Raw genomic sequence first — 10,122 nt, 5'->3', positions numbered from 1 at the left:
AAGAAAACAAAATCACTAAGAGATAAAGGCTAAAAATAACGTCCTGTGGGGTGAATCAACCCAGTTTGGGACCCTGAAGACAGCAACAAGGCAAGGATGTGCGTAGGGCTACATCTGCGTCATCCTTCACAGGTGGTCGTGACCAGAATCAAAATGCCTGGGCAAGAGAGGAAGAAGTTCTGCAAACAGGTGTGCTGGAGGGAAGGCGTGGGGATGGGAGAGGAAGAAGCCACTGAGTCGATCCTGGGCTTGAAGCCCACACACTTTCCCAGCAGTTCACCTCCGGGAGAGCCCAAGGGCTGGACATGGGCTCGGAAGGAGCTAAAATTTGATTTGGGGTTTTGTGGTTTGGGTGATGCACTTTCAGTTTAAAATATAAATAGATGTGTTTGTGCAGTTGGGCTTTCTTTCTCTTTGCTTTTAATTGTCACTTTAGAAGAAATAAGTCTATGATTCACAGGCTAATGCCAAAAAAGAAAAAAAAAGGAGTTGTCATTGGGTGATTTCCTAGTTTATAGGAAGCAATGGGGTAATGGGTTTAAAAGTCACCCGAAAGACATCCGCTATGGACTTTGATGATGAGTATAAGAATGATTCATTTCATTTATATAGCACTTTAATTGTGTTTTTAGTGACATTCTAATTTGGACATACAACTATCCTAGGAGACATAAGGTGATTATTATTCATCATATTTTACAAGTTAGAAAACAGAGGTCAGATAAGTTAAAGATTGCATGTTCCCTTATAGACTGAGCTATAATAAACACACACACACACACACCACACGCATGCGTGCGCGCACACACACACACACATACACACCAGGCAGAATCATTATTATTTCCCTAACTGTACCACTGGGCAAACCTCCAAGGGGAAAACTGGTATTAAATGCTGCTAAGGAGAATAGTGCAAAAAATAAATAAAAAATACTGAGTAGAAAAGTATGAGAAGGATTCTAGCCTACATGGATTTAAAAACAAACTAGATCCCAACGGGATTTGAGCAGTGCTACCTTACAAGGTCTTTCCAACTGGCTGCTAAATGCTTCCACCAGAATATGCCACTAGTCCTAGGCACCACATCTATATGCACTAAACAAGACTGATCATCTTTCTTTATCCTCCTCCTTCCTTCCATTTCTATGTTAATGATGTCACTGTCTTCCCAGGCTCCCAGACTCCAGTGAGTTTTCCAATGTATCCACCTTCCCTGCCTTCTACATTCAATCAGTCCTCTTGCTTCAACCACTGAAATGACTCTCATATGTTTTCTGTCTTATATCCTAATACAATCTAGGATTCCTCCCACCTAGACAAATGCAATAATTTATTCTCTCTTCTCACTGCCTCCACATCTAATACAGCAGCTCCAATTCATCTCATGATCTATTCCAGCCAATCTTTCCTTAAATGTGACCTGATTATAACACTGTGCTGCTCAACATCCTTCACTTGCCATAGAATAAAGTCTAAAGTTGTTGGCCGTGACATTTGAGATCATTCATACAATGGTCTCCAAATGTACCTTTACAAAGATCCCCAATTTAAACAACACTGTAAGACCGCTTTCCCCAAATATTTCCTCTTACCTCAATATCTACCTGCTCAAGATCACTTTACCCTAAATATGCCCTCTTACCTCAATATCTGCCTACTGAAATTCCTACATCTCCCTTCTTTGTCTCCAGAAATATTCACATCCTTCAAGGTCTAGTTCAGATGTCCTCGACTTGATGGAGCCCTTTCCAATGATCTGAGCCATCAGACACCCCATTCTTTCCTTCTGCTCCCACTAGACTTAGAATCTCCCTTGCACCGTCTATCACATTTGGCCTCTTAATAAAATTGTTTTGTTTCCTAATACATTGCAACCTCTTTCAAGGGAGATCATATTCTATACTTTACATCCTGGAAAGTGCTTGACGTAACCCTTTGCCCATAGAAGATACTTAATATATATATATCAGTTGTAATAAATTAGAAGGACTAACCAAAGCTGGTAGCATAACTTCCAAGTTATTAAAGCATGCAATAATAACACCAAGCTACTTGCAATTCCCCAGACACTTATAATGAAAGCAATAGCTATTATTTACTGAACACTTACTATATGCTGAGGATATCCTACGCATCTTCTAGCCCATAGCAACCCTGTGAAATTTGTCATGTTCACATTTTACATATGACAAAACAGAGGATTAATAACCCCTACAAAGGTACACAGATGGGAGACAAAGGACAGAGAATCAACGTTATCTAATTCCAGAATGTGCTCCTCACCACCATGCTATCGCCACAACTAAAGTAATGGATGTGTTTTCACAGGTATCCTGGACAGTTTCCCTAAAGAGGTAATACTTTTTCACCAAGGCATACACATCCTCTTGCCCAACCTACTCTGGAGAACAGCTGGATAAAGTCATGATGGGTATAAACCATGGCTGAACACCAAGCTGTGAGCTAAAAGAAAGAACAGAATCTAGAGCCCAAGAGTAGAAAAGGGGTCACCAAAGCAAGACCAAGACAGGAGCAGACCCAGGAGCTGATAGGAATTGAATCCAACAGACAGTGAAGCTGGAAACCTGACTTGGAACAGACAGGAGCAGGCATATGGACAAGTGCAAGGTCTGAGGAGGTCAGCAGTAGACAGGAACAAAACAAAAAGCTGACCTGCCAGGGGTCCAGAACACAGTCATGAAGAATGGGCAAGGAGTCAAATTCAAGCAACCCCAAGGCTACAGCTCCAGATGTGCTGATGTTTCTGGGAAGGCAGGACACAATCTCAAACATTATCTGACTTGGGACTTTTAGGTACAGTTAAATGGAAAGTCCTGCCCAGAGAAAAGAATGGTGTCTGGGGGGAAGGTAATTCAGAAACTTCCGATAATTTATTTTTATATCCCCAAAAGGCCATAGCACAATTGAAAGTGCACAGTAAACACTCCATAAACATTTGTCGATTACCTAATAGAGACGGAAGTTTGTTTATATGTTTTCCTCTTGTAAACACAAAGTAAATCATACCCAGTCAAGTGCCCCTTGCTTAAACTAGCACAACAAACCAAAAGTACCCTAACGAGGCCAATTCTTTTGCAGGGTGCAGAGTTGAGTCCTGCGGGAGAAGACTGCTCTATTCCCTAAGCCTGAGTAACTGGAAATGCCATACATCGCTGCCAGGGAATAAACAAAGATTCCCTGCCTACTTAAGAGCAGTACAAGCATTCTCCAAGATACTATGATTTCAAGCAGCATTTGGGAAGCTAGCTTGAGTCAAAACCAGACTCTTCCAGAAAGACCCATTCCATAACAACTCTTCAAAAACTCATCTTTCCCAGATAAGAAAATTCACTATACATCATCATCAAATTTCCCAAAAAATCCAAGTTATCTCTGTTATAGAGGTCAAAATTCAAGGCCAATCATTCACTCCAAACAGAACTTTTTCAGATGTTTGAAATTCCCACATGAGTTAGACCAGACAAGATAAACTCTGCCCTTAGAGATTGCAGGAGAGGGGGGATTTATCTTCAGCAATTTTCCCTTGTAATCTTTGCTCTCAGATATCCTGAACTGAACTCATTATTCTATTTCAAATAGTATCCGTAACCAAAGTCAACAGAGAAAAGATTATTTTTATTGTTTATGAAATACTTAATATTTATTGTATGATATTGAAGGCTTAAAAAAAATCCTTCTTCATGGGTTACTCTATAATAATAATACCACCTGTAATAGCTTCCATTCAGTCCTAAATAAATTCTCCCTTCCTGCTAAACAGGAATATAAAACATTAAAACCCATGAACAAAATTAACATTTTTAACTCGGTCATTTTAACTAGCCAGTTCTCTATTTATCCTGGATGTTGTGACCTAATCATTATTTCCCCTAATAGGTTTTGTTCCTTTAATGATTTTAATAGGCAAATCAGCCCCTTTTATGGGAGCTGGGATGATACACACATCCCATAACCAGTATCAGCCCTGTCTCAGTCACAAAACAAAAAGGCAACACAGTCATTTAAATCATAAACTAATACTCACACTTAGGCAAGGAAGAATATGTCCTAAGCTTTACCACAAGCTAATGGCCAAACTGTTAAGTCTACATAGATGTTTCTGTGAATCTACTGAAAAGTAATGAAAGTGTGAATATAGGAGAGGGTTCTCACTGAAGTCTAAAACATAGGTTAAAAATTATTTTTCCTTTACCCTTACAGAAAGGAGAGGAAAATCAGAAAATATTAACATAACCTAACTGTCCTATGGAATAAATGCAAGTGTCCCCTGATGGAAACATAGTTCTCTCACTACTGTAGTTAACATGTTTTCCTCTAAGGCTAAGTAGAAGCAACAACATGGGTCTTACACACTTACCCATCAAAGGCAGAGCCAAAAACTGTGTTCGACCATCCAAACTCTGCTGGCCAGCCAACCTCAGATATTCATGGAATATTACTTCTCCTTCGCCTGACTGGGCAGAAAATAACTGACATTAAACACCTGGAACCCACAACATCGTTCTTATCAGGCAGGCAGCATCAGAAAAATCTAACTATCTATTTACAGGAGAATGACCGCATATGTAGAGTACATCCTACTATAAAATGCAACCTGCAGTTTAAAATTAAAAGTGGTTCTGAGTATACTTATACAGAAAGAGTTTCAAGAGATACTTGACATGTTACAAGCACGTTTATGTTTGGATGTGCAGTGGGATACCATTTACAGAAAGCCAAAATCACAAAAGAGCATAGCTCATCTAGAAGGATAAGCCAATCCAGCAAGAGTGCCAGGACTGAGGGTCGGCCATCAACAAGGGCTTTGGGTTTACTTGTATATTTTCACAATGAGAAGTACTGATGCATCTTTTATGTAAATGCCTTCTGCTCTTCTCCCCTTCCTCCAGCAAGGGCTTCTGGCCAGTCATGATCACCACGTTTAGTTGCAAGAAGGGCAGCCGCTCACGCAGTAAGCACCCATGATGGGCTACGTGGCATACTATGTAGGATATATCACCTGTGTCCATCTTCTTGGGAGATTTGTCCTAGCAGCACTTAGCTCTGGCTTCTTGAAAGCTACTCTATTTTTCTTTTTCTTTTTTTTCTTTTTTTTTTTTTTTTTTTGAGACGGAGTCTCGCTCTGTCACCCAGGTTGGAGTGCAGTGGTGTGATCTTGGCTCACTGCAAGTTCCGCCTCCCGGGTTCACACCATTCTCCTGCCTCAACCTCTCGAGTAGCTGGGACTACAGGCACCTGCCACCACGCTGGGCTAATTATTATTATTATTATTATTATTTTGTATTTTTAGTAGATACGGAGTTTCACCGTGTTATCCAGGATGGTCTCGATCTCCTGACCTTGTGATCCACCTGCCTTGGCCTCCCAAAGTGCTGGGATTACAGGTGGAAGCCACACGCCCAGCCCTTGAAAGCTACTCTTAAATTTCTTATCGAAATGACTCAAAGTTTTATCTGTTTGACCCATTGCCTTTCAACTTCTTAGAGAACGCTCCTTTTCAATCAAACAAGGTAGTTTGTTGCTCACAGTACTATTTTCCTGCTCAAAGACCTTCTGGGGCCCCTCTGCTCCCTGAAGCTTCCTCTGGTGGTCCTCTGAACCAGTATCTTTTTTCCTGAATTAATAAATCTTTTAGTAGGTTTCCAAAGCACTTTAGTGAGTACTGCAGCTCATAAACTAGGATTAAAAACAACAACAACAAAATCTATGCCTTTTTTATTTCCTCCAGTTTGCTAGGCTTCCCCACAGCAGAATGACAGCATCAATAATTTACAATGATTCTCCAAGTAAACTAATCATGCAAACCACACTAATAAAACATTGTAAGCCTAGAACTGTGCTAATGACAACACAGTGGTTACAAAATTAATGAGCTCCCTGAACTCTTTATCCAAAAATATCCCACAGCACTTTACGGTTTTAAGATATCAAGAAGCATTTTCCCTCTGCACAAGCAATTTGCTAGCTTCCCCGAGAAAGCACAAATGGCCAGGATAGGAAGTGTATGCTTAAAACTGGAAAATTACAAATATGTGAACCAGCTCTTGAAATTCCCCTTTGCACTGGATTAGAGCCAAGGTAACGAGTCTTACGCTTCCAGACATGCATGAAAGATGTTTGGGGCTTTTTCTAATCCAAGACCCAGAGCACTTTTTCATGTTGACTTCCAGGGGACAAGACACTAAGTGAAAGCATATCTTGCCACATGATTGACTTTTCTATTTTTTCTATTTATTTAAATGTGTCATCACAGCTAACCACATCTTTCATTTTATCCCATCCTATTAAGAAATAGGATAAGAGATTTGAGCCCATCATTGGTTTGTTTTTTTTTTAAGTAAGGATTTAAACGATAGATCTGAAACAGAAGGAATCGTCAGAAGGCTTGAAATTGAGCAGTATTCAAACACGGGTAAAGAGCATGAAATACCACCAAATCTGACCACCCACCCTACATTCACTTATCAATATGAAAACACTTTGTCCACAGTAAAGGGCTTTGAAAATGTAAGATATTATTTTAAAGGCTATTATAAAATGTGCAACAAGGACTTTGAGCTAAGCATATCGTATAGCACTAAATGTAGTGTTGGTAGGCGCTTGCGAGTTTTAAAAATCATTACTCATTGTTATTAAGATGAATAATTAGTGTAGCAGCTGTTGGTGATCCAAACACTAATCTTTGATACAGACTTACCAGGAAGAAATGCCCATTTTCTCAGCCTCTTACCTCTCCCTTCCCCTTGGACCCCAAAGCCACACAGGATGGGCAAAGTAGATCACGTGTTCGATGCATTGTGTATGTGCAAATCAGCATGTGTACACATCACACTCTTCTTTGAGGAACTTGCACTAAGAGGATGGTAAAGGAAGGAGCAAAGCTGACTGTCCGAGCTGACTTCCAATCAGGATATCCCAGCTGGAAGCAAGCCAGCTTCCGCTCCTTTGAATAAAGCAAGAAAGACGTGACCTTTCTTATAAGTGAATGAACAATACCATCGGCATGACCCCTTTTATAGTGTGACTCTAAGTCATTTGGTAACAAGTGAACTCCCGAAAAAGACTGGTCCGGCAATAAAGTCTGAATATTCCAAAAGGCTGAATGAAACTGCCTAGTCATTCGTCTTTAAAAATCCACTTTTAAGTATTTCCTTTCACTTCAATGATTACCCTCAGGAGTAGTAAGAATCTAGGCATCTCATACACTGCTGACAAAAGAATATGGGGGTGAGGTCTCTTGGTGTCTTCACATTACTTAACAGCAAAAGCTTTCAGAATGTCCTTAACCTCTAACATAGAAATCCTGCTTCTAGGAATTTATCCTAAGTAAACATTTGTAACGTCACAAACACTTGGCTACAAGAACAATTTTTATAAAGCAATTTATAAGAAAGAAAAATTGCAAGACATCTTACACACACAGTAGTCATAGCCAGTTATATTCACTATAGTACACTCATATGATCACATATTCTGCAGTTATTAAAGAATGAGTATGCTTATTAAGAGTAATAAGAGCAAACATGTTTTCATTTTGGTGAATTTATATTTGTATTGGTTGTGTGTAGGACAGACACACACACACACACACACACACACGCACTTTGAGAGTCTAAACCCAAAAAATATAACCAGAGTTATTTCTGAATGCTAAGATTGTGTTTCATTGTGTTCTACTTGCTTATCTGCATTCTCCCAATGAATAGCTATTTTAATCATAATTTTTTAAAGTTATGTTAAAAATCTGCAACCCAGAGGAGTACAAGATAGTTTTTGTTTTTGTTTAGTTTGGTTACTGTCATTGCTATTTTCTTTGCTTCTGGTTCTTACGTATGCTTTTTGTTTGTTCGTTGATTTAAAGGTAAGGTGATTAAGGTATGTTTAGCTCATGGACAAAAGAGAGTTCTCCCAGTAGATTTCTATATTATCCTGCTTTGTATGCCTTTCCCTGCTGACCTGATGAACACGTTCTCACCTGCACTGGGGAAGAAAAATAAATTCAGGATGGAGAGTCAAAATAACCCAGATGAGGTTTACGGCCTGGGCAAGGATGAAGGTTGTTGTGTGGACCCTTATGAGCACAACTGAAGTTCCAGACTGGTTGGCAGTTAGCACACACCCTCCAGTTTCCATAATTGCACTTCCTTAGGCCACCGGTGTGAGATCCTTTCTCTACCCCTCCTCCCATGGGGTCATGAAGTTAATCCTGTTAAAACACACACACGAGATTAAATCATCTTTTCATTTTTCAGACAAGCACATAACACTACCCTGACACTGAGCAGATTGCCTCCAGCTGCCTTCATATGATGCTACTGGAGACCATTCTTTATAACCAGGAGAGGAGGAGGAGCTATTCTAACCTGTCGTTTTCTTCCTTTACATCACTTTTTCCTTTTAGGTCATATCCAAAAAAGGAAGGTAAATATATGTTTTAAATCATCTGCAGCAGTGTCTTAAATTATGTCATTTCTTAAAGAAGGAGGAGGAGGAAGAGGGAGTAGAGGAAGAAATAAGAAAGAAAACTGGAAAGAGAGGGAGGGAAGTGAGGGGAGGAAAGGGGAGGGAAGGGAGGGGAGGGGGAAAGAAGAAAGGGGAGGGGAGGAGAAGGAAGGGGAGGGGAAGGGAAGAAAGGGGAGGGGAGGGAAAGGGAAGAAAGAGGAGGGAAGGGGAAGGGAGGGGCAGAGAGGGGAGGAGAAGGGAGGAAAAGAACATTAGTGATTGTCTTTCTGGTTCCTTTTCTACTGAAGCTTCACCTATAACTTCTTTCTATGAGATCTACTACTAGGCAATTCTGAGAGCTCCAGGGAACAGCTGCAAGGACACATTTCTGGCTAAATAAATAAGGTCTTCTATCTAGATTTATTCATTCAGCAAGAACATGTCTCCATGTCAAAAGCTGACTTAAGAATCTTGTAAAAATTCAGCAAGTATATCGTTGCATTTTTTTTTTTAATTAAAAGGATTGTGTGACAAGGGAAGCAGTGTTCTACAGTTTATCAAGAATGAGTAGAGGAATCACTATACGAAGTATAATTTATCCCTTTTTCCATATCTGACTCTTCTATGTACTTTTTTTTTTTTTTTTAAAGAGGGAGTCTTGCTCTGCCGCCAGGCTGGATTGCAGTGGCGTGATCTCGGCTCACTGCAACCTCCGACTCCCAGGTTCAAGCGATTCTCCTGCCTCAGCCTCCTAAGTAGCTGGGATTACAGGCATGCGCCACCACACCTGGCTAATTTTTGTATTTTTAGTAGAGACGGGGTTTCACCATGTTGGCCAGGATGGTCTCAATCTCCTGACCTCGTGATCCACCCGCCTCGGCTTCCCAAAGTGCTGGGATTATAGGCGTTGAGCTACCACGTCGGCCTTTCTATGTCCTTATTTTGTAGAATTCCTTCCCATCTGCTTAAATAATCATAAGTGATGAGAAATCTACCAAGCATAATATGACCTTTCATTTGCAAGTGTGTACCGCCCAAAGAAATATCATGGTGCCTTCTTCAGAGTATACAGAGAGTACTCTTCAGATTGTAGGTCTGGCTCAAGAAGAAACTAAAGAATGGAGAGCTGTTCCTAGGCAAGTTGGAGGCTTCTAACCCCCACCCACTCACCCTCACATCTTACCCAACATTCTCACACGGTCACCCAGACCCCTTGCTCTGCAGTGAGACAAATTCACAGGAAGTCAGTATATTCCTCAAGGCCTACGCGCAATAAGAACAAACAGAGTCCATTTAGAATCCTCCCCAAAACCACAGCAATTTAATATCAAGGGCACCAAAGAGAAAAACAAGATAATTCCCATTTAGGACATAAATGAATACTACTGTTAAATATGATTTTTAAAGTCAACAGACAATTAGGAAGGTATTTTAAGAACATTCGCCATTTAGATCTAACCTTTTGAAATTGGTGTCACGGTGGCCAAGTGCCATGGGGCACTCAGCAGCAGACTATTTACCAAGAGGGATCTTGCTCAGACTTCATTTTACTTTGTGATGCTCACTGTATTACAGGAGTAAGTGAGGATCTGAGGACAGCTTTTATTCATCTGGAGGGACCCAAGAGTTTCTGTAAAATAATGTGGGAAAATCAATA

The sequence above is a fragment of the Theropithecus gelada genome, chromosome 16, assembly GCF_003255815.1.
Source record: "Theropithecus gelada isolate Dixy chromosome 16, Tgel_1.0, whole genome shotgun sequence".
NCBI lineage: Eukaryota > Metazoa > Chordata > Mammalia > Primates > Cercopithecidae > Theropithecus > Theropithecus gelada.
This window is presented reverse-complemented; position numbering follows the sequence as displayed.